This window comes from Castor canadensis, chromosome 16 (assembly GCF_047511655.1).
Source record: "Castor canadensis chromosome 16, mCasCan1.hap1v2, whole genome shotgun sequence".
Lineage (NCBI taxonomy): Eukaryota > Metazoa > Chordata > Mammalia > Rodentia > Castoridae > Castor > Castor canadensis.
Genome location: NC_133401.1, coordinates 81,617,470 through 81,642,963, shown reverse-complemented (window position 1 = coordinate 81,642,963; position 25,494 = coordinate 81,617,470). Strand labels below are relative to the sequence as shown.

The 25,494-nt window shown below is 36.5% G+C and overlaps 1 long non-coding RNA gene across 1 annotated transcript in view; it reads right to left on the bottom strand.

Annotated features, from left to right (window-relative positions):
- Positions 1-25,494, bottom strand: part of LOC141418235 (uncharacterized) — a 1,454,649-nt gene that overhangs the window by 483,582 nt on the left and 945,573 nt on the right. The window contains exon 4 of the long non-coding RNA XR_012442925.1: positions 18,413-18,482. This is a non-coding gene — a long non-coding RNA (uncharacterized lncRNA). The remainder of the gene's footprint in view (positions 1-18,412; positions 18,483-25,494) is intronic.

Here is a 25,494-nt window from a genome sequence, read left to right as displayed (position 1 = left end):
TAATTCCTGTCATTTTTCCTCTACTATCAGGAAATTTTTAAGTGTGATGAACTGAACTTTGGGTCCATTATATAAACAGAATTTCTAAATCCATTTGTGCAAGATAATCTTATAACTAGTGAAACAGATAAACATATTCATTCATGCACTCATTTATGCATTTATTGTCCTATCAATCACCTATTAATTGCCATGTGCTATGTACAATTATCATTTTAAATCGAGGGCTAGAAGGATATATACGAAATATCTTTACCTCCAGGAAGAACATGTGACCAACAATACAGAAAATAAATACAAGTGGAATCCACTGTAATTGGGGAATGGACAAAGTGCTGTGGGAACACTGGAGTGATATATTTACTTAGATCTTGTGGGAAGTAAAAAGAAGGATCAATCTAGTCTCTGTGGTTTGAGTTCACCTTTTATAAGAAGAGATTACTATGACCCAAAATATAAGGTGTGGAGTTAAGGAATGCAGCTGGTGTGTCTCACTCACAATGTGCATGAGGATTCCTGAGGATGGGAGGTCAGTGTGGTACTTTTGCTTGTATGTTTGAGATGGGTTTGGGTCTGTGCTCACCGAAGAGTTGGCATAAAAGCTGTTTAGAAAGATGAATAGGTTTTGCCAGCAAACAATGAAAGAAAACTCTGATAGCATAAATAACATGAGCTAATTGCACAAGAATCTTAGAAGGTCCCCTGTCACTACAACAGTGTAATTTCATAGCTTCTAGTATAAATAATAAATGTGGTAGGGAATGATATTATATGCAGTTAGAAGATTAGATTAAGGTTGGATTATAAAAAAGCTGAAATTATGAGCTCAGATATTTATGTTATTTCAAATGGAATGGAATAGGATGAATGGAGGTACAAACTAATTAAATGAAAATATTTATTAAGGGGAATGATATGATCAGGTATCTCTTCTAGATATTTAGAAGGGGTGTCCGTAATGGGGCTTGATCTCAGAGTCTCATGTGACTAGGCAAGGAGCTCTAACACTTACTCCACTGTCTCAGTCTAGGTGTCTCTTAAAATGATAATTGTTGTAGCAGTCATTTTTGGGATGGTACAGTATTGCATACATGCATATAGTATGCACTTCTATATATTAGATCAATATATTACACTATATTCCATATATGAAATATTAAACAGCCCCCAAAATGTCTGAGCCATAATTTCTTAAAGTAACAGATGAATCTAACAAGCAAAATGTAAATGAAAGAAGTCAGATATAATAAAACACAAAGGGTACATTTTTGTTTGTACAAAGTCATTAAAAGAACAAGCAACTCTAAGGTGTGACAAAACCAACTTAAATGTCAGGACAATGGTTCCTTTGAAGATAAGGAAGACATAGTGACAGGGAGACACTAGTTAGGGGAGCTGAGGTTGTAGGTCATGACCCACTTATTGAGATGAGTAGTGGTCACATGAATGTTGCTTTTATGACAGTTCATTTAGTTACTATTGTTGGTTTCAGTTTTTTTGCATTCTATATTTGATTCATGCAAATGTCTTAAAAGTAATGAGTGACATTATAGTTTAGAAGCAGGGAGACCAGTTCAGTACTTAAATTGATAAAAATCCCTTTAAAAATTTCAAAAGTTTAGATATAAGTTAAAATTATTTCAACCAAATTAAAATGAATTTACTCTTGCTTATTAAACAATAACCACTTGGTAATTATTTAATGGCACAAATTATAAATCAAGTTAAAATGAATTTATTTTTCTTATTAGACAACCATTTTATGGGGTTATTATTTAATGACTTAAATTATAAGTAGTACATAGAAGATAACTTCACTTTTGATTTAAAAAACTAAAAAAAACATGTATACAAAAATCTGAAATGTTACAGATCAAAAATTCACTAGACAATCACCAATTTGAATTATGAATCACCTCTCACAAAACTGGTTAAAGTTCATGGCTGATGTTATTTCACATCTCTTGGAATTGCTTTTCCTGACTGAGTCTTCTTTACCCAAAATAACATTTGCACTTAAAATCTGCATTTCCTCTAATAGCACGGATTTGAGTTTACCTAGAAATGCCAAGTCTTCTGCTAAAGGTGTATGTCTTTCACAAACCTCTCTTCAAAGTGAAAATGAACAAAGAATTTAAATACTTTGTCAGTTATAACTACAAAACATCTTTTTTAAAATTGATCCTAAAACACAACTTTTATTCTGACATTCTCCCACTCAAGAGCTCCCAACATAGGAGGGACTTGCAATCCCAGCTACTGTGGACGTGGAGGTAGGAGGATCAGGGTACAAGGCCAGCCTGGGCAAAAGTATAATACATCTCTGAAAAGCAAAAAGTAAAAAAGGATAGGGGGTATGACTCAATTGCAGAACAAAACCTAAGGCCCTGTGCGCAATCCCCAATACTGCCAAAAAAAAAAAAAAAATTCAACATTTTACCATCGCAGACTTTAGACCTAAAATAAATGCAGTAATATTATTGGACCTGGGTCACACTCTAAGGGGAGAACGCGTACAGGAGGAATGGGGAAAGGGAAGGAAACCTAAAACTTGAAAGTGTTTAATGTGCCCACCGTAGATTAGCTAATAAAATAATCTTAAACTGGCAGAGGCCACTATGGGAAGGTGACCGGGAAGTAGTGAACAAGTCTGGTAGAGATGAACCAGTTTGGGTTGTAAATACACAAGTGCATGGAAGCAATGCTAGGAATCTCTCTGTATAGCTATCTTTATCTGAAACTAGCAAAAAATGCTGTGTCTTTCTTATTATTGCTTATGTCTACTCTTCAACAAAATTGGAGAAGAGGGCAGAACAGGTTCTGCCTGGAAGTGAGGGGGTTAAAAGGGGAGAGAACAGTGCAGGGAGTTGGGGGGGAGAATTGGCACAAACAATGTATGCACATACGAATGAATGAATAAACAATAAAAAGTATGTACATAAGATGATAAACTAAACAAGAACTTCAGGCCATCTAGTGCACTTTCATCTCTTCATAAATAAAGAAGCTGAAACCCAGCAAAGATATCATAGGGCAAAGCCATTGTTACCAGTAGACCAGAAATCAGATTTCCTTTTACCTAATCTGTGTATCATGTCAAAAAACAAATCCCACAGTCCATAATTTAATATTTTCTTAACTCAAGTATCCCCACTCACTATTTTCAGTGAACCAATTCCTTAGGTCATCTTATTCCACAATATAACCAAATATACCTATTATCTCCCTGATGTCTTTAGACAAACAATTATGTCTCTGACTTCACAAACTGGAGAAGAGCTTTTGTTGTTGTTTGATTTATTTATTTATTTGTTTTGAGTCAGTGTCTTGCTATGTTGCGAGACTGGTCTGGAAATCTTGGGCTCAAGTGATCTTTTTTGCTTCAACCTCCCAAGTAGGTAGGACAACAGATCCATGCCACTGTATCTGGCTAGGTTTTTTTTTTTTTTTTTTTAATTGTTGTGCTGGGTGGGCGTACATTATGGCATTTACAAAAATTCTTACAATACATCAAGTATGTCACACTTGAATTCACCCCCTCCACCAGTCTTTACTCCTGTCCCCCCATTCCTGGCATAGTTTCAACAGATAACATTTTTCCATTTACATACATGTATACATAGTATTGGCACCATGTTCACTCTACCACACCCTTTCCCCACTCCCTCCCCCTCACACTGGTACCAACCTCCCAATCAGGACCTGTTCCACCCTCCTGTCCTTTGATGTTTTTAATGAAAAAAAATGACAGTTTTGTTTGTTTAAGATAGCTACATAGGGAGTTTCCCTGTGAAATTTTTATGTACATATGTATTATAAATCAAATTGGTTTATCGCCTTAATTTTTTTATATCATGGTATCAGCTAACGTTATTGATGACAGCCCAAACAACTGATTTTACCTAAAATTGAATATATTGAAAGAACACAGAAAAGCTCCCCAAAGACACAGACATTTTTATGATCAGAACTTTGTAACAACAGGACTCAGGGCAGTTTGAACAAGTAAAAACAGAAAACAGTATGAGGAACCCTCTCTAACTATACAGATAGTGATGAGTTGAGCCCAACAATTTTCATCTTTATGTCTCTCTGCTTAAAATTTAAATATAAAAGAAAAGAAGTGTTACTGATAGAATTTGGGTCACATGTCCATCCATCTTGGGCTCAGGAAGGTGAGTTACCTCCAGTGACAGTATCATCAAAACTTTATAATATGAGATTAAAAGAGCCATTTCCACAAAATTCATCTGATTCAAACTAAATAAATGCATTTTTTCTTTTCTTTTGGGGGTGGGATGGAACTAGGGTTTGAACTCAGGTCTTTGTGTTTGCAAAGCAGGTGTTCTACCAATTAAGTCACATTACCAGTCCAATGTGATCTAGTTATTTTGGAGGTGGGGTGTCTCAAGAATTATTTGCCCAGACTGGCTTTGAACTGCAATATTTCCAATCTCAGTCTCCCAAGTAACTAGAATTACAGATGTGAGCCACTGGTGTCTGATGAAATATGTCCTCTCTGTCTTAACTGCTTTTCCTAAAAATTTTTAATTTATAATTAACAACCAGCATAGTCCCACAGTTTATGCTGTTAGAAGTCCTCTTTTTACTAAAATACATGTAGCCTGTGCTGACAATGTAGTTAAAGAAACCAAGTAAGGAAAATCAGAAATTAACTGAAAAATAAATGGCAAGCGTAATATAACTTGTAGTAAAGTTGTAAGCTTTAAAAAGTATAAGAGAAAAAGAAAAGAAATCTTTCATTTTGGGGTATTACAAAGTAAGGGAAAGTCTTTCCAGGTAATGCCTTTCCGCCTTCACCTCTAAGTTTTCACCACAATTCTTGGTTAACTCATTTACACCTTGTTCAGTGGATAAGAATCCCATGTAATTCACAGCTGCCAGTCCCAGCCCCTCTTGCTTTCGATGCTGGACTTTGGACTCTGTCCTGTGTAGTGCCCAGCCCTCCAGATGGGTCTGGGAACTATGCCAGGAGCCTCACTTTCTATCCCAACATGATTTTATGGCCTTATGTCAGAGCATTATACAACACTATCGAGCCCAGATGACATTTTTTATTTACAATAATAATGACAGATAGCACTGTCTGCATAACCCTTCCATTTGGGAGAAAACAATTTTCTACTTATTCTCTTAAAACATAGGGGCTGTGTGGTGACTGTGGCTTTTGCAATGGACACTCAGCAGTAATGAGTGGTAGCCTATGGTGACCTATTCAGAGTCACTCATAGTGTAGCCTTCTGTTTAAGTGCACTAGTGATTGGACATCAGTCACAGGAGTTTAAAGGTCTGAAGAGACAGCAAAATATTATTAATTCAATACCTCTTTAATGCTAAAAAGAATGGCCATAGAGACCCTGTGACAATTTCTTGAGCTATCAGAATACCTAATTGGAGATTAATCTCTAATAACCTCTTAATACTATTCGGAAGTTTTGATGAAGCCCAAACAAGAAAGAAATTGTCAGTTCAGTAGTGTCATTTACAGCTAATGCTATGGAAAACTATTTGATTCATTATAGAGGCATAGGGGCCCATGTCAATTTCTGTTCTGTTTCTATCTGCCCAATTAAGTATAGTGGCAGCTAAACACTAAAATTAGGAAGTAGGAATTCCTATTCCCAGAATTAACTTCCTCAAAGATTTCCCTGGGCTGATGCTTCAGGTTTTAGGCTACACATCCATTTCAAGGGTTGCCCTCTTATACATCAAGGTAGGTTAGGCACTCTTAGAAATGAAGTTGTACTTTTGTTAAATTGTTATACACACACACACACACACGCACACACAGAGCCATACAGATATATACACAAAATAACTCCATAGGGATAAGTCCTTCACCTTGCTCATTTCCAGGTGTAGGAATACACCTGGAAAAGTGCCTCACTTACTAAGTAGATACACTTTTACTCATTACAAAATGAATGGATGAGGGCCAGACATGGCAGCACATGCAAAAAAGCACATTTTTCCCTGAACATCTGACCTAGTGACAGAGAAATGTGCAATATCTGCAATTGATATATCCGTGTTGGAATCTAGCTTGTTAACTTTGTCTTAGAGGATTCTTTCAACCAAAAATTTGCTGAAATATCACTGACTATTTTACTAAATAATATTCAGGAAACAAAATGAACAAGTCACCAAGGACAAACCATGTCCTCTGGTAGATTCTGCATAAGTGATTTTGGTTCACTTCCTTTCATCAAGATTTTCACCAATTAATTCATAAATATTAGCATTTCATTAACTTCACCAATATTAACATTTCATGTCAGTGGGGATTTTTAAGCAAATTTCTAATTACACTCAAAAAGTAAAACAAGGAAAAGGTTTTCTAATAATGCTGGCATTAGCAAGCACTAGAATTAGTCTTGACTTGAGTACACACAGATTCTAGTATGAAAATCTGTTGCTATGAGTTTTAATGATCAATTTTATGGGTATATTATGAATAACACATACTGAGAGCCATTAATTGGCTAATGAATTTCAATGCTTAGGATGGATTTAAGCAGCAATCCATGCATCTTATGTATCTTTTTTTTAATCATAAGAAAATCAATTCCAGGCAAGTAAAATATTTTCTATGTTGTAATTTAAGTAATCAATAATTCAAGTGAATACTCAGCATAGTTTAAGTATATTTAAATTTCAATCATTTTTTTCAAGAAAAAAATTGTTTCTATGGTACTATAAAATAAAACAGTGAGTTTCTTCTTCAAGAAAATAACTTTATACTTGATTTTAGTAATAAGGTCTAATATATCCTATTAGTATTTTAAGGTTTGCTCACTACTCACAGTTCTAAACTTTATGCTAATTTCCTATATAATTTAATTCACTTTACATACAAATAGTTTTTACACCAGCAGCATGTTATAGTAGCTAATATAATAAATCATTTTAAATAACCCTTTTTATAGAAACCCTTGTATCTAATAAGGTAGTGATTTTAAAAATGGTGTCTTTGGGGTTACAATTGGTATAGATAATTTTGTGTTCTATCTCTTATCAGATTCATTTTAATATTCATGAGGAATCCTCAGATAACTTAAGGGAAAATTGATGATGAATAGCCAACATAAAGGTAACCTTTGATTATATCTGAATTTGACTGAAATCCTGATTAATTCTTAGGTCATCAATTTTTTTTTTAATTGATAGAAAATTTAGAAAAGTGGGACTACTTTCCTAAAATTTTAAAATTAGTCATGAAGATACAGTCTGCATTTTTTCTCTTAAAACCTTTAGAGAGGCTGGGTGCTGATGACTCACCTATAATCCTCATTACTGAGGAGGCAGAGATTAGGGGGAGATTAGAGATTAGGGTATGAAACAAGTGCAGGCAAACAATTTACCTGTGCTCATAGTCCAATCCCATTGTTGTGTTTGTCCTTGACCTAATGTCCACACATGAGGGAGAACATATGATTTTTGGTCTTTTGGGCCAGGCTAACCTCACTCAGAATGATGTTCTCCAATTCCATCCATTTACCAGCGAATGATAACATTTCGTTCTTCTTCATGGCTGCATAAAATTCCATTGTGTATAGATACCACATTTTCTTAATCCATTCGTCAGTGGTGGGGCATCTTGGCTGTTTCCATACTTGGCTATTGTGAATAGTGCCGCGATAAACATGGGTGTGCAGGTGCCTCTGGAGTAACCTGTGTCACAGTCTTTTGGGTATATCCCCAAGAGTGGTATTGTTGGATCAAATGGTAGATCCATGTCTAGCTTTTTAAGTAGCCTCCAAATTTTTTTCCAGAGTGGTTGTACTAGTCTACATTCCCACCAACAGTGTAAGTGGGTTCCTTTTTCCCTGCATCCTCGCCAACACCTGTTGTTGGTGGTGTTGCTGATGATGGCTATTCTAACAGGGGTGAGGTGGAATCTTAGTGTGGTTTTAATTTGCATTTCCTTTATTGCTAGAGATGGTGAGCATTTTTTCATGTGTTTTTTGGCCATTTGAATTTCTTCTTTTGAGCACATGATAAAAGCGAGAGCACACAAGGGAGGGGTGAGGATAGGTAAGACACCTAAAAAATTAGCTAGCATTTGTTGCCCTTAACGCAGAGAAACTAAAGCAGATACCTTAAAAGCAACTGAGGCCAATAGGAAAAGGGGACCAGGAACTAGAGAAAGGTTAGATCAAAATAACACACATGCACAGGAAATCAATATGAGTCAATGCCCTGTATAGCTATCCTTATCTCAACCAGCAAAAACCCTTGTTCCTTCCTATTATTGCTTATACTCTCTCTACAACAAAATTAGAAATAAGGGCAAAATAGTTTCTGCTGGGTATTGAGGGGGTTGGGGGAGAGGGAGGGGGCGGAGTGGGTGGTAAGGGAGGGTGTGGGGGCAGTGGGGAGAAATGACCCAAGCCTTGTATGCACATATGAATAATAAAAGAAAAAAAAAAAAAAACAATTTACCTGACCCTATCTGAAAAATACCCAAAACGAAACAGTGCTTGTGTGGAGGGGGCGCTGTTGTTTTGCTCCCTCCCTTTTTAGAGTGAGCTTTTTCTCTCTCTCCTGGTTATTGCTGAACCTCACTGTGCTTAACTGGGGGTGGAGGGGGTGACTGAAAATTCAGAAAAGACACAGGATAGACAGACAGATAGAAAATGGGGTCAGGTGTGCTGGGTGCTCAGGTGGAGACACCCAATCCTAATTGCTTCTTTTCTCTATCTTTATTATTTAAGGACTTACTCCTTGCAGTTCTTTAAAACCTTGGTTCTAAAGTCTTCTTTAAAACCTCGCTTCAAACCTCTTTCCTTAGACTGGCACTGTCCCATGTTTGCTCTTAGCTTATCTTTAGCCTAGTCGCTCTTAAAGTCTTTTGCCCCCAGGCTTGCACTGTCCCATCTCTGTAGCTTTCTTAAATCCTCAGTGGTCAGTCCTCTGTCTTGCACTGTCCCATGTTCTCTTTGTCTTTTCTTTAGCTTCTAAAGCCTATGTAAGTTCTCAGTGCAGACTTTCTATCAACCCCTCTTTAGCCTTTCTTTTCCCTTGAGCAATTTGCCTTTAGCAATTCTTTTCCCTTCAGTAATTCTTTTCCCTTCCAAAAGCTTCCCACACCAAAAAGCCCAAAGCAAAAAGTCAAAGGCAAAAAGCAAAAGCCTGAAGCCCTCCTTCAGCGGGCCCTTTATAAACAGCCACAAATAGGGTGGAGCAGAGCCATGACACTGTAACAGAAGAAACCTGCCTTCTTGCTTCTCTGAATGCAAGTTTAGGAGATGCAGCTGTTCTGCTTTTTTCTGTCTCATGGCCGGGGCTGTGCCTATCTTGTCCTACAGGTCTTTCAGCTTTCTGAGATTTTCCCTATCCTATATCCTTTGCACATTGCTACATGACTCCTCTGGAAAAGTCCTAATTTTTAAAATGTCTTTTGGAAAAGATCACTCTCCAGTATGGAAAACTCCATTTTTTTGTTTGATGGCATCTTTTTCTTTATCTTCTTGGTAGTTATTAGATTTGCATTATGTATTTTTGAGTGTATTCATTCTGTCGACACCCACCTGTCAGACCAGATTAAATCTCAGAGAAAAGACAAGGACAGGATCTACCTTGATTTATTCTTGGTTAGTGAGAGATGTATGGCACATAGCTGAAACTCAGTACAGTCTACTAGGATGAATAAATGAGTGAATGATTGAACTATAGTTGCCTTCAGAAAGACTTAGTCACTTACATAGATTCTGATAGAATCTTATAATAATCCCAACACAGTAGTGAATATTCATCATGAAGACCATGAGTCCCTAAAATAAGGATGAATTATTTTGAACATACTCTAAGAGGTCAGGGCCTATTGAAAATATCAAATAAATTCCATGAAAAGTGTTAAACAGTACTTAGGGAAAGACACTGGTTTTATGGAAAAGCCCATGTATTGCAAAATATCTCATATGTCTAACCAGAATCTTATGCAGCTCACAGGATTAGAGTCACTTTTTGCTCTCAAAAATCTAAATATTGACTTCGTAAGAAGATTCAGTTAGCACCTAGACAGGTGGTAAAGCTATTCTTGCAGCTTAGTGGATTACAGCAACAGACAAGAGTGGGAATGTGCAAACATTAATTGAATCTTAGAGCCTGGTCAAATACTGCAAACCTAGCACTTATAACTTTCTCCAATTAATTATTCCAGATTTCTCACATATGAAGAGGAAAAGATGCCAAATGTGGAAACCCTATGCAATGTCTGCTTCCGTAGTATCAGCATAGTAGGGAAAGTCTGTAACTGCCATTCTGATTGACTGAGAGCAACAGAGAACCCCCGAGGCCTTCTGCTTCATTTGGGATTGTGATGATAGACTAGCAAGATAAAAGTCTGCCAGAACATAAGCTTCAACTGCATGACAATGCCCTTCCCGAGAAGACTGATGCTGTGTGGATGAATGTAGATTGAAAATGTGGAGGTTGTCAGCAGTGCTGACTTCACTCAGCAAGGCCATACTCTGGGAGGATGCTTTGTCTGCTCGGGGTTAAGACTCCAGCAACGCGTGAAAAATTCGTCTTCTCGGCTGGAAACACTCACGTGTCTAGTCGTACAAGTGGCAAGTTGGGGCATCCATAGTAATGTTGAGACTTAGGGAGATAGGTGTGTGAATGCCTGCCCCTAATAGGAGAGAGGCAGTACTTCTTGGCCCACTCTGAAGGCATGAGGCAGGATCCATGCGTTGTTCAGAAATAAAATTTCCTTCTAGGATTCGGGGAACCCTTATTTCCAAGTGCACCCTAATGTCGTGCAATAATTCATTTTTCTCTCCTCTATAAAGCAGACACAGTTGGCATCATTTTTGTTATTTCTCTGACTGATTCTTTCCTTCTGACTCTATAAAGCAGAAAATTTACCCTCCAGAGGTATACAGGGGATGGATTTTTCCTCTTCTTATATTACTCCTTCAAATGGGAGACTTGGAAGAAAAACAGGCAAATTTCTGCACTACAGTAGTAGAGTGGTTAATAACACTGGTTTTGGAATTAGACAGTTCTGAGTCTTGTTTCTCTAACTGGAGACTTAAGTAAGTCACTGTAACCCAAAGCATAGGACTATTGTGTACGGTTAATCAGACAATGGACACGAGCACATGGCATGATAATTGCCAGAAACACAATGGGAACACCACCACTATCTTTTACTTACGCGTATTGATGTTTTATTCCATGCACTTAGCAGAGGACCAAGCTGAAGTATCACAATTAATAAGCCATATTTTTAGAGAAAGAGCCAGGTGTAACATAAAAGACCACCTGAAATTTCTTTCTCAGTTAAATTAGAATGCATGCATTTGGATCTTCACCTTAGAGAAATGGTGAAGGAAAGTTCTTTTCGTGACATGACTGTGAAGATGTTCTGACATTTGGAATGAGAATGAAATATTTTCACTAAAAATTAAACTGTCATTGGACTCAGTACCTATGGGACATGTGTAATTCAGTCCTGGAAATTCACGAGTAATTTTTAGTCCATTCACAATATAAATGAAATCTTCTGCATTTATTCATTCCAGTGGAATGGCTTGCTTTTTTTTTTTGAATAACTGCATAGAAGCACTGCTATTGTTTTCATTTTTTTCGATAAGTATTTGTTTATATTGTATAAATTTTATGGTATTCTGACATCATATAACAGGTATATATAAAATCTGTGTTTTTTACTTTCTGTAGTGTACTAAAGTAGTATCACAGAAGAAAAGGTTTTTGAATTTTGAACTTTAAGATTATTTAGGGTGAAAGAACATAAACAATCATCTTACTAACAGGGAATCAATACATGCTATTTTTATTTACCATAAAACTTTTTTTCCTTTTCAATAGCAACTCAGGGCCCTCCAAGGATTATAGAATAAGAATTTAGTATTATAACATCATTATATATAAACTCTTTAATTTAAAAAGTGTTTTAGTATTTTATTTTATAAGAGAAATAGGTGACTGCCTCTCCATTAACTGAGATGTAGAAATAGAGAAAAAGAAAGATAACAAGTTTGTCTTGAACATATTGTGTTTTATATACCTACTTAAATATCAGCCCTGTGGAGATGTGCAGTTCATTGGGATGTAAATCTGGACCACAGGAGAAGGGTATAGACTAAATTTATAGAAAATATCACCAGAGAAGACAGTTGACACCGTAGCTATAAATGACAATAATTCTTCTCAAGCTTCAAGGTGTATGTAGAAGGTACCTGGAGACCTTGACAAAATGCAGATTTGGTGCACTAGGTCTGCGTGGAGGTCCTGCAATGTCAAAGAACTCACAGGTACTGTTGATGCTGCTGGGTGATAGGCAAAACTTAGAACACTCAGGGGAAGAATGTAGACTGAAAAGAGTACATAACCAAAGGGATCATCTTGGATGACACAAAAGAAAAGAATTCAGAATTCAGAGGTGCACTGGGAAAAGACTAAGTTAGATTAATTAGAATAAAAAATAGCCAATTGAGGAAAATAACAATACTTAGAAAAGAAGGAATTTACAAAGTGAAGTGGGTGGTCAAGCACTGCAAAATGATGTGAAAAAAACCACAGAAGGAAGAAATGAAAAGCCCATTTATTTAATAATTAAAAGGTTCAATTAGTTATTTATATACTCCATATACTAGCCCTTGTTAGATGTGTATGTTGGAATTTTTTTTCCCATTCCATGACCAGCCTACTGTTGAATAAAGTTTTCCTTTTAATTTATGAAATCTAGTATTTCAGTATTTTATTACATGGATAGTGCTTACTCAGGCCCTTCTAAGAAATCCCTGGATAACACATTTTTGTAAAATATTTTTTCTATTTTCTTCCATTTTTATAGCTTGGTTATCTTTTATGTTTTAATCCATACTCCATTTTGCATTATTTTTGGATATGTATGAGGCAATGCTTTTCTACAACTGAATAAGAATTATTTTAAATGTCCATAAAGTTGGGCAAAATATTTTAACAGTCATTTCACAAAGGGTCAATGAAATCAATCAAAAGTATTCAACAGCCTTACTCAATAGCCTCACACAAATTAAAGTCACATTGAGGTACTGTTACCTACCTGCCAGAACACTTACAATTAAAATGACTGAAAACCACCAAAAGTTTCAGGAATGTAGAATAACCAGAACTTTTTACATCATTTTTGGGAATATATACACCTACTTAGCAAGAAAATGTTTTGGTGGCTTCTTATACCGTTAAACATACACCCTACTCTCTAATTTAACAATTCCATGTGTAGGACTTAACACTAGAGAAATGAAAGCACGTTTACAGACACTTATACAATAACGCTCAGAACAGCTTTCCTCTTAATGGTCCCAAACTGTAAACAAACCAAACACACATAAACAGGAGAAGGAACTAATAAATTGAAGTATTTTCATAAAATGGAAAGCACATAGTAATAAAAAAAGAATAAACTTATGCTATGTGTATCAAATTGGATGAAACTCAAAATATTGCACTGAAAGAAGCCAGATGCAGAAGAGTACACACATCTGAATTTATTTATTTAAAGTTCTACAATAGGAAAAAGTAATCTAGGATGAAAGAACCTAGATCACCCTACCCATCCTTCAAGAGACAACAGTCTGATTTCTTTCATCACACCTGGACAAGGGATGAGGGAATGTAATGGAATGATGCATATCTACTAGGTCTGTGAAAGCTTGTGGTTTACATAGTGTATGCTTTTCCAAAACTATTTAATCTCTGTGCTTTTTCACTGTGAATAGATCACATCTAAATTCAGGGAAAGGAAAAAAGGCAAGAAAGGAGTCATTAATCATATTTGAAGGCGATATTTTAATGGGGTGATGGAATGGAATTTATTTTCAGAAAGAAAATAGAAAGAAAAATAGAAAGAAAAAAAAGTGGACCATACTGTGGAATGGTTTGGACTGGGAGAGAAAGAGACCATATTCATTTGAAGGGCAGCATGGGAGTTTTGTTGCTGCTGTTTAATTTGGCAAAGATCTGATAAATTTTAACATAATAATAATTAGTAAGAGGAAGATGAAATAAGATAGGTTAGATCAAGAAAGATCTACATTTCACTGTAGTTCTTGTGAATAAGGTAAAGTCATCCCAGATCCCACATGCTTGAATCTGTATCTGTTGAAGAAACAGATGGTTTGGGTCCTTAAATTTCTGTTTATGGATTTTGTTTGTTCTCTCTCTCTCTCTCTCTCTTTGCCTATGATAACTCTTACCCATATTATTTTAGTTAAAAACCAAATGCATAGCCAGTTAAAACCAGTTCAGTTTTATAATTCCTAAGCAAATATGGCATTTAACAAAATTTATTTTATTTCCCTTACTTTTACAGTGAAGCATATGTTAGGTACCAGAAAGATTTGAGGAAAAAGTGTCATTCATGCCCATGGAACACAGACATCACGCAAACTTGAACTTAACAAGGAAAATGCCACCTAAATGCCCCTGGCATTGGACTCTCACCGGTCTTAAACCAGTGGTCTTAGCCCTTTAGTTTTGTCATCATAATTCTGATAGTGTAGGTTTCCCATGGCAGTCAGTTTTCATGTCCTCCTATCTGAAGCAAAAGGTTCTCCAGGAGCCTACTGAATTTTAAAGTAAGATGTTACCTAAAATATTTCACACTTAAGAACTTTATGAAAACTTCTAGGATAAAGAGACAGCTTGGGTGAAACAAAAAACAGAAATAAGAAATTACAATGCAATATTGGGAAGGTGTCCTTCCATAACAAGAGACCACTTTGATGTTTTTGCATATCCAAGATAAACAATAAAAAAGTTTTTTAAATTCCACATTTAGCTATGAGTTATTTGCATGTGAGGCTGTGAAAACCCAGGTTATGCTTAGGCCTTCTCCAATGAAGCAAATATAGCTAATATTTTTAAGGAGCTCATAATTTAATCTAGAAGGTGTTTATTTGGAGTTTTACACTATCCCTTGAGGTTTTAAGAGGATTTATGTGGTGTTTTCCCCTAGTTCCTCTTTATTATTTTCTAGAATTTTGATACTGCATTTATTGTACTTGATATAAATAATATAGCCTTCTTCATCCTAATTCATTAATCTGTACTGTGGATTTGACAGCATGCAAATCCCATAGCAAGAATAATATATGGGATTACACAAGCACAAAAGAAATCAGGACTCAAACACTCATAAAAATACGGGATGATTCCACAAAGGAGGTTTTCCTTGGGAATGGGAACCTGGAATTTTCAGAAAAATTCGGCGTAGTGGTTAATACTGGATTGAAAGCCAAGTCACCAGATTCACAAGTTACTTAGTCTCTGTGGTTCCCATCCTAGACATCTTTTCAATGGAGTTCATGACAGTATAATATCTTCCTCATGCGGCTTCTGTGAGCAATCCTATTATTAAAGGTGTCAGGAAGTGTAGCAAAAATAAATGCTTATTGCTTCTAGGCATGCTCCACCTTATAGAAACTTGGCACACACACATACACATACATATTAAAAATTCCCAACGGATTTCAGTTTATACCATGTTTGAATCTACACAACCATTGCTCTGGATTCAAACTCCTTAGTATATCATTCCAGCTAAACTGCACTATCACTTCCTTCTTCACCAACCAAGAAATCATTTATCAAATGCCTGCCAAAATTTCTTTATGATTGCAGTAAGATTTCATACTTTCAGGCACACACCACATTCTGCATTCTCTCTGTGCTCTCCATCAATGCTTTTAAGACCATCTCCTCTTCTGTAATACCAGAAAGAAAGGGACTCTTCTTTATTTAATACTTTGGTTTCTCTTTCTCTTATAAAGTGGCTATCACAGCTATTTCCAGGAGCTCCTAGTTCTCTGTTCAGTGCATAGATAGCCTGCCCTGAAATCTTTAATTACTGATCATACCATCCTCCTAATCTTCTTTCCTCCTTGGTCTATTCACTCAGGGCTGATTTGTGTCTTCTGTCAAAGTCCCTACAAATGAAACTGCTTCTCAATTAATGTACACCTGCCCCTCCCCCCACCCACTGATTTATATTAAAAAAACCCTCCTATTCTACAGAGAATGCCACTTAGAAAGGTTGTTAATCACCACATGCTTGTTCAGAGTCTTATTGTTCTGCTTTGTATCACGCTACTGAATTGTAGGCTCCACAGGGCAGAGCCTTTGTTTGCCATGCCCTGACTATTGTTCAGAGCACTGCACACTGATAGCACCACAGAAAAAACAAACAATGGCTTTTTCCACATTTCACCATTTTAATTGTCAAATGGGATGGTATAAAAGCACAATTCACACAAGAAGTTGAGTACACAGCTTCCGAAATTGTTAAAATAAACCATGTGAACATTACAGGTTAAGTCTATTTTTTGAAAGTACAACTTCTAAGTTTTGTGCATTTGTCATTATTTGTCCCTAAAAATTGCCTGAAAGTGAACTGTGTGTATCCAAATGATTTCAACTTTCCTAGTTCATCTGACTCAGGGGAGAAATATCTGGATAGGGTGTCCAATCTAGTTCCCAAATGTAGCTTGTCTGGCCGGATTTTACAGGGCTGGTAACCTGAGTCTTTTAAAGAGTGTTCAGAAACTGGCTCTGAAAATGGTACAGATTCCAAGGAAAAGGCCACCATCAGCAACACAGACAACAGTTAACCCAACGGCTGGCTCTTCACTGCGATCAGCACCACGGACAGCAGACTGCGCGCTCTCACCCTCTTTTGTTTTTGTTTATTTAGAAAGGAAAAAAAAATGAGTATTCCTTCTTTTTTTAAAGCACAATTTGCCTTTCTAGGAAACTCATACATGGCAAGTGTTAACAGTTCAGTCACCTGTCAAGCGTTCTCACTGCTTCTGCCTGACATTATTTCCTATAACACATCTCAGTTGGGACTGTTTCAATGCATTTTTGGATTCAATATCTTACTAAGTAGATTACTGATTGAATGATCCAAGCTCTAGATGGACTCTAAGAAATACCACTATCCCAGATGACAGGCAAATAAATGTCATAACTATAAAAGTAGATTCCAGAAAAATCAACTTATAAATTGATCCAACATTCAGGTCCAATGTAAGCATTTTCCAAAGTCATATATATACATATATATTTATATATATGCACAATTTAAAAATAAGTTAAAATATTTGGAAATTTTATACAGCCTTATGGGATATGCAGTGGTCTTTTATCTTTGAAAACAGTGATAGAATATGGTGTTTGGTATAATTTTTGTATCCTAATAATTTCCCAGAACATTTGTCCAAAAAATAAATAAATAAATAAATACATTCTCAGTTTCTACTTTAGAGCTATTAATATAGATATTCTGGGGAAATGATCATATGTATTTTCATTTCTTAAATTCTCTCAGGTGATTCTTAAAGATTTGACCATAAGAACTAGAATGGTAAAATGGGACTGTAAAATAAAATAAAATAAATATCAAACACTGCTTTTGTACACAGATTGTTGGAATTTCCATGCACCTTCCTGTGAGCCTTGTGGCAATTGTTTAAGCATTCTAAACCTCATTTTTCTCAAACAGGGAAGGAAAGGTCTAGATTGGGTACTCTCTAAGGTACTTTTCTTGTCTAAAATTCATTCTATGATTCCAGTTAAGAAGATGAGCTCATTCATACTGTTTTCTGATCATCTTTACGTGTCTGAGAGATTAAGTAAGCTTGCTAAGAACAGAACGCGTTTGCTTCGTTGTTTCTCTTGATACATATAACTCAAGCCTGATTACTTTGCTGCATGTCACCAAGCTAACACTGTCATAGGAAAACACTTCAGAAATTTGGATTGGGAGTGAAGGGAAGGGAAAAGTAATAAGTAGATGTGTTTGGTACAAAGATGAAATTAGGTCTTAGAAGACTCTTTAAACATCTATTCATGGTATGGCTACAAGCCCCTGGAGAGTCAAATAAATTATTGTAAGATTCTTTCATAAGATAATAGAGGCTAATTTGAAAAAGTAAATAGTAATTGCAATATTAAACAATTCAAACCATCTTTACAACTATTTCTGGAACTCCCTATGCTGACAGATTTATTTGGTGCTAAGTCCTTTTCACTCATCTTTTAAAAAGCATTTTACATAATCCAGCATTACCTATTTTACATATGTGGCATTTTGCTTAGCATTAAAGAAGTTTATTTGGAGAAGATTCTTTACAGACTATTCTGGGGAGCAGCCTGCTACTCTCTTCATGTACCAAGGATAGAAGCAGGGAGGCTTGTTTAAATGTGGCTTCTTTTAACAGCTTGTTGAGCTAGGGAGCTGAATAAGAATATAAACACTATTAAAATAGCCTACGGTGCCAAATGCAAGGAGCAAATGCCAAAAATTCTCCAACTGTAGCATGGAATTGACAGAGAATGCATACTCCGGTATTTACACTCTTGCTTTACTACGACTTACCAAGGTTCACGCACCAGCCACGTGTTCTAATCTGCAAACTATGGCTGCATACCTTCTCTTCCCAACGGTTCTGCAGAGAAAACAACAGGTGTTTCTAGTCAAATAATCCAATGCAACACAGTCAGTAAAGACCCAGGTGGGCTTTGTAGCCCACAGATTTGCTTTAAGATTTTCTTTTAATAGTCTTTTTCCCTTTTCTGGTCTTTGGGATACACACAAACATGCACACACACACATGTGCAATTGTTTGTACAAAACCAATTCTTTCCCATTGCTTAACTGAACTCAATAAGGTCCTTAACCTGACAACAAAGGTTTAAAGTTTTTTAAAAAAAAGAGAATGCAATGGACAAATTTTGTGGATATAAAGATAGGGATTTGTGATTATGCCGAGTTGTGCAAGTGTAACCACCCTTGCCCTTTGTAAAACACTAGCTTCTCAATACTTGTACATGAGTAGAGTTCAAATGCAGAGCTGAGACAATAGCTAAGTCCTTGTAATTCTCTTCTGAATACTGTGTAGGAGAGTGTGGTGAGCTGCTCAGAAGCTATTTCAGCTAGGCATGAATTTTAATCTATACCCTCTGGTCTCCTGGAGGTCTGAAGGTTTTGTATGGATGAAGCAGAAATTTACTCGTGCTCTGAAAAAGAGATGATGTTATAGGCTGTTTTCCTTGGCAACAGGATATGTATGTGGTCCCTCCAAGGAAACTAACCCTGTCTGACAGCTGGTGATTCTCACGTTACTTGAATTAGTTATCTCATAGCTAATCCAGTTCTGGGCATTAATTGACAGTGGCTGAACATGACAGGGCAATTTTGGTTTTTGCTTTTTGTTTTTTTTTTTTTAACTGTAGAATCCAAATGATAAAGGAAAATTCCTGAGGTTACACATTATAAGTTTGATAGCTCATTAGGAAATCTCTATCGAGATATAGGGAATATTGTTCTCTGCAATTTTTTTGTATCACTACCTCATTTTTAAGACTATAAGTCTTGGCTTTTCTAATTTGCTGCATGCTTATCCATCAAATCGCACTGTTGATTGTGGAATACTGTTATTGAATGAAAGTTCCTTAAATAGATTTTAAACCCTTATAAAAGTTTAAAGGTTACTTTAGATCTAGCATATTTTTGGATGCACACTTAGTATATGTTGTATGAATACATTTTCAATAATGATATCGTGAAGAATACTGATGCTAACTGTTTTTGACTGTTTAATATCTGCTGGGCACTGCATTTCATATATTATTTTCTTTAATTCCCAGAATAACTTATAAGTTAAATATTTTTCCACAAAAAAATACTAAGATAAGTAGCTCGCTCATGATCTTACAAAAGAAGTAGACTGGAAATTAGTTTATTTGCTAGATATTATTACTTCAGGATGTCTTACGAGGGACTAATATCTGATCTATAATAGATTCTAGTGAATAGATTCTAGTCATAGTTTTTAACACTTTATAGGATGTTAAAAAGATCAGCAAGCTATAGAATAACATGTTATATAACTTTTATACATGAATGTTTGTAGAGATACATGCACACACACACATACGTACACATGCATATGTGTTCACGTAAGTTCACATTTGTGCATGTATGATGTGAGCAGTTTTCTTCCTACTAGTGAAATCACAGGTGATTGTTTTTATTCTTTTTGCCTATCTTTATTTTATTTTTTAAATTTGTACATGTACTAATTGTCTAATTAATATTTTTTGTGGTACTGGGCTTGAACTCAGGGCCTACAACTTGAGCCACTCCACCAGCCCTTTTTTGTGATGGGCTTTTTCCAGATAGGGTCTCACAAACTATTTGCCTGGGGTTGGCTCCAAGCTATGATCCTCTTGATCTCTGCCTCCCAAGTAGCTAGTGTTACAGGCATGAGCCACCGGTGCCAACTTTAATTAATATTTTTTTAAACATTTAGTGAATAGAAATTTGAGATCTGCAATTAATGTGGATTAATCTGAGCAAATATTTATAAATTTATAAATTTAAATATATATTATAATTATATATATATAATATATATATTTAATTATATATATAATTATAATTTATAAAATTTATAAATTTCCCATCCAATTTAGGCACCTGGAAAAAGTGGATAAAGGTATTTGAGAAATGAGAAAACACTTCAGGAAAAAGTGAGAGCCAGGAAAACAACATTGCATTTTCCAAAACTATGCACAAACCAATTTTCCATGACATATAGAGAAGCTGGTATATAAAAGAAGAGTAGGCCATTTAGAGAGAGGTGTCCCTATTTCAGTTTTCTGGATAAATATACTCAGCCTTTCCCACACCATTCCCATAAAGAAGTCTGGAGACATGTGGAGCCATAATTAGATGCCAAGATTCAGTTCATTTTCAATATAGTGTTTCAACCTGTCCTTTTTCATCCCTTTCATGGAAAAAAGTTTGAATGAATTAAACAGAACCCAAGTACCCAAGTCACACAGGACTTTAAAGCCATTCATACTTGGATATAAAATCCTGTTTCTTGCAAACCTGCCTAATAGTATGCCAACTTCCTAGTCTTGTGATGAGAAATACAAAGATCGCTGTATGCCAAGTTCAGAGCACAATGCCAGATGATATATGAAACTATTCATAAATGGTAGACATTACCAACCATATTCATTCTGTCTAGAAATAACTGAATAGCATAGTAGCTGACAGAGTGTGCAGTAGAGGCTTGAAAGCCTTCTTGTAGAAGGACATTTTCTCCTGCCCATTGTCATGGAATCTACATACAATCTACAGTTTGTACTATTTGTCATTGTGCTGGTGTAACAAAGTAAGATCTCTGCTTAGATGCAATGGGCTTATTTAACAAAACAGAAAAGAGGGAAGGAACTACACATTCACCCATGAACTGGTAATTTCCCAACACTGTGGTAGCAACTTCATATACATTTCTGTATTTAGGTCTCACTAAATAGATTTCTGTTGTGAATCATTTCTAAGGCAATGTGACAGAGATCCCAAAGAGAGTATCTAATTTGTTCTAGTGTCAGTACATGGAAAAAGAGGAATTCCAGCCTATATTTGTGTCGGTCTTCACATGACGTAGTAGTGTGAACACAGAAGACTTGATCACTGGCCCCACCAACCATCTCCTTACCCTTGGTCAGATCAATTAATTCTCACTATGCAGGCATGCAATCTAATAAATAGAAATAATTGAATTCTGACAGTGTTTTAGAACCTCTCCTCTTCTCAGATTCATCAAGTTGAATAATTTAAAGTCACTGATTGTAGACCCTTTTGAAGAAAAGGTAAGATAGTCCTCTAGGATGTTTCAGGGACTGTTCTAAGCAACTTACATGTATTATCTCACTGAAATCTCACAATAATCCAGGGCACAGTTATCATGTTTAGATGCTACTATCAGAATTCCTTCACATACCAGGAAATCAAGGCGCACAGATATTAAGTAACATGTCCAACATTAAATAAATGGCAAAGGAAGGCTCTCATGAAGGAACTCTGCCTCTTCAATGACTACACAACTATTAGCTCACTGAGCCCAGTTGTTTTGAGAAAAACAAAGAAAGAATACGTTTCAACAAAATGTTAAAACTCTGGTGCTTGAAGCTGAACAACCTTGTGTCACCAGAAAAGTACTATAGGGGTGTTGAATAACTGCAGTAAAAACGACCAAGAGAAGGGGAAAGTGCTGAAATGTGAGTTGTCATAGGCTTCGCAGATTTGTACAGCCAGTCATACTTTAATTCTGTGGTGTCAGATAACAGAGAGACCAGTCCACATCTTCAGGTAATAGCTCTCAGAATTTTCGAGGCTAACCAATTCTCAGAGGCATTGTTCTCAAAGAGTGGCTCCTAGCTCAGCACCATCTGTTTCATACAGAGACTTGGTACAAATGCAAATTATCTGGCTACAACCTTAACCTGCTGAATCAGGCATTTGGGGTTGAGGAGAGTTGCCAACCATTTTTGTCTTTAATTCATAAATTCCTGAGGGACGTTTAATAAATGCTAAATCTGACAATCACCACTTTAAACAATGCAGTTTGGCTGGGCACTGGTGGCTCACTCCTGTTATCCTAGCTACTTAGGAAGCTGAGATCAGAAGGATCACAGGTCAAGGCCAGTTTGGACAAATAGTTTGCAAGACTCCATCTTCAAAATAACCAGAGAAAAATACTGGAGGAATATGACTCAAGCAGTCAAGTGCCTGCTTTGAAAGTGTGAAACCCTGATTGGAAACCCCAGTTCCATCCCCACTTCCAAAATAGAATGTACTTTGATATAGTTTGACCCATCCAATCTGGCTCTAATTTTTGAAATGTGTTTTTAAATCTCACATGGCCAGTCAGAATATTATCTACCCCTAATAAAAGGTGGTTGATTTTTCCAAATAGAGACCATGACACACAACTGTAGAAATCATGTTAGAAAGGTTGTAGGAACACGTGAGCATAAATTATCATCTCAAGAAGGGAAGGAAGATGTGATGGATAGTTTTGATTATCTACTTGATTAAGTTGAGAAAAACCTAGAAGACTAGTACATACCTCTGCATGTCTGTGGCATTGCTCCAGAGACAATTTTATCATGAGAGCTCTGACCAAGTGAATGGTGAGATAATATGAGGGCTTTTTGGGAGGTGGAGAAAGTAGGAAGTTGGGTCTAGTTGAAAGAACTAGGTCACTGGAGGCATGTCCTCGGGAGCTGTTTCTTGTCCTGCCTTTTCCTGTATTCTTTACTCTTTGGTTCTTGGCTGTCAAGATTGGACTCTTCTTCTCTCCACATCCTCCCTGCCATAATGGACTAACACCTGTGAAACTGTGAGCCAAAATAAGTCCTTCCCTCCAGTTGTTTTTATCAGGTATTTTGATCACAGTGTGGAAAAAATCTGAGTAACATGGGGTGACAGGCTGCTTTGGAAAGTAGCCAACACAGGGAAAGACAAAGGGGGACTAAGACCAGAAGAGCAACATCATCTTCCACCAAAATTTTCTGCCTCCCTGCATTCCATGCAGCACAAACCATGAACTAGCATGTGTCCATTTATTCATGTCGACTCCTTTCCCCAGAATGTCTTTCCTACTTCTTTACCCACTTTGGGATAAAGGCAAAAGTTAGGTTACTATTCTCCCATGGGCTCATCTTTTCCACAAATCAAAATCTTGGTCATCAAAAGGAATGACTAAGGAATAAGACTGGCAAATACTGTGTATCCATGGTGAATTGATTACAAAAATGGTATCAATGCAGAACTGCTTTTTGAATGAAATCAGCACACAAACACAAGGGAAACTGTCTCCTGCAATAGAAATACAAAGAACAGGTTGAGGTGAGGTGTTCTGAGTATGCATTTTATAGAGATTTGACTAGGAAAGTACAAGAGTAGCACAAGGATAATCAGACTACAGTTTTTCAGCAGAAGGAATAGCACCATCAAAGGCCCTGTGGTGTTTGCAGGTGTTTGATGCAAATGAGGATGGGGAGATAGGTAGAGGTTTTTAAGTGCTCTGGACTAGATTAGCGTTTGGCTTTTATTCTAAGAGTAATGAGAAATCATGAAAAATTGTCACTCAGGAGAATGACATGACCAGATGGTCTTTTCAAAACATCTCATGGCTTTTACATGGATGGCTCTGTTCTAACCTGGCTATTTTAATGTTCTTATAAACTCTGAATTGTTAGGTTCTCTGTGCAATAAATTTCTGCAACCTTTAAAAAGCAGCATTTATTTTACCTAACTTTTACATGTGAGATTTGATAAATACATTTAAGTTTGAGAGAGTCCTGTCACCTATGTCTAACAAAAGGAAAATTTGAATATAACAGACTCTACTAGCCATCATTGAAGGGAGTGTCTCACATAAAGTGGAATTGTATACCCAGAAAAATTAATATACACCTACTTGATTCTTGCATACATTATTAGATATATTTACTGATTTCAATTCTTTATATTTAATATAAATTTGGACTGCTGAAGGGAAATTAATACCTGTAAAATTAGTTTTTAAATGGTAAAACTGTCAAGTCACACACAAAACATTACAGAAACAGGGATTTTTATTCAATCTTAAAATTAGAGATTATAAAACATGGGTGCTTCCAGCCATTTCTATTACTTGACATCCAATTAAAGCAATGTTGCAATAAAAAGAAATATAGAAATCCCTAAGGAAATGTGAGAGACTGTACACAAAACTTCATGGCACAATCAATAGTAGGCATTGATTGTATAAGCCCTTAGTTTATTTTAGGCAAGAAATACTTTGGGAATAGAGTTTCCTGGATTTTACAAATTATGCAGTCTTTGCATTCTCTTCCAAACAGTTTTGTTTAATTTGGATGTTTACAGATGTGAGATTTGATACTGGAATATAATCTTCCTGTTTCTCCTCGGCTGCTCTAGCAACACACAGTTGCTACTGTTAGCTGCAATTACCACCCTTGGCAGACATTTGCTTAATAAGCTGATGAGTTAGAGAAGGCAGACAGGTTTCAATAGGTCTCAGACAGAGCAAACATACATGTAATTCACCACGTGATCGTTGTATTCCATTTTAGCAGAGGAGGAAAAGAGCAGGTAAAAGAGAGAGAAAAGCAGAAGACAGGTTGAAAGAGCTGGACTCATCCTTGGTACAACAGAGAAAATAGGGTAGGAGGGTTGGGTTTCAAGAAAAGAGAACCACATGTGTAAATGCCCTGTGGCGGCAAGTGTCTGATGTGAGGAAAGGTGGAGAGGTAGGCAGAAGATTCACAATGGACTGGGCCCTACTGCAGAGTCTGCTGATAACACTCCCTGTTCCAACCTGACCCACACGCTCCAGGAGAGGGTCTCTCAAACTTGGCACTCTTCATAATTTTTGTTGTGGGCATTTGTTTCATGCAATGTAGGATGTTAACTGCATCCTTGGTCTCTATGGACCATACCCTCCCCGAGCTGTGACAGGCTACAATGACTCTATAGAGACAAAATCACCCCTAGTTAAGACCCACTGCTCTGGACTCGGCTGTGGAGAGTTGATGTCCTCTAAGCTTCTCACCTTTCTTCTGAAGGTGATAACATCTCCTGGAAATTACACA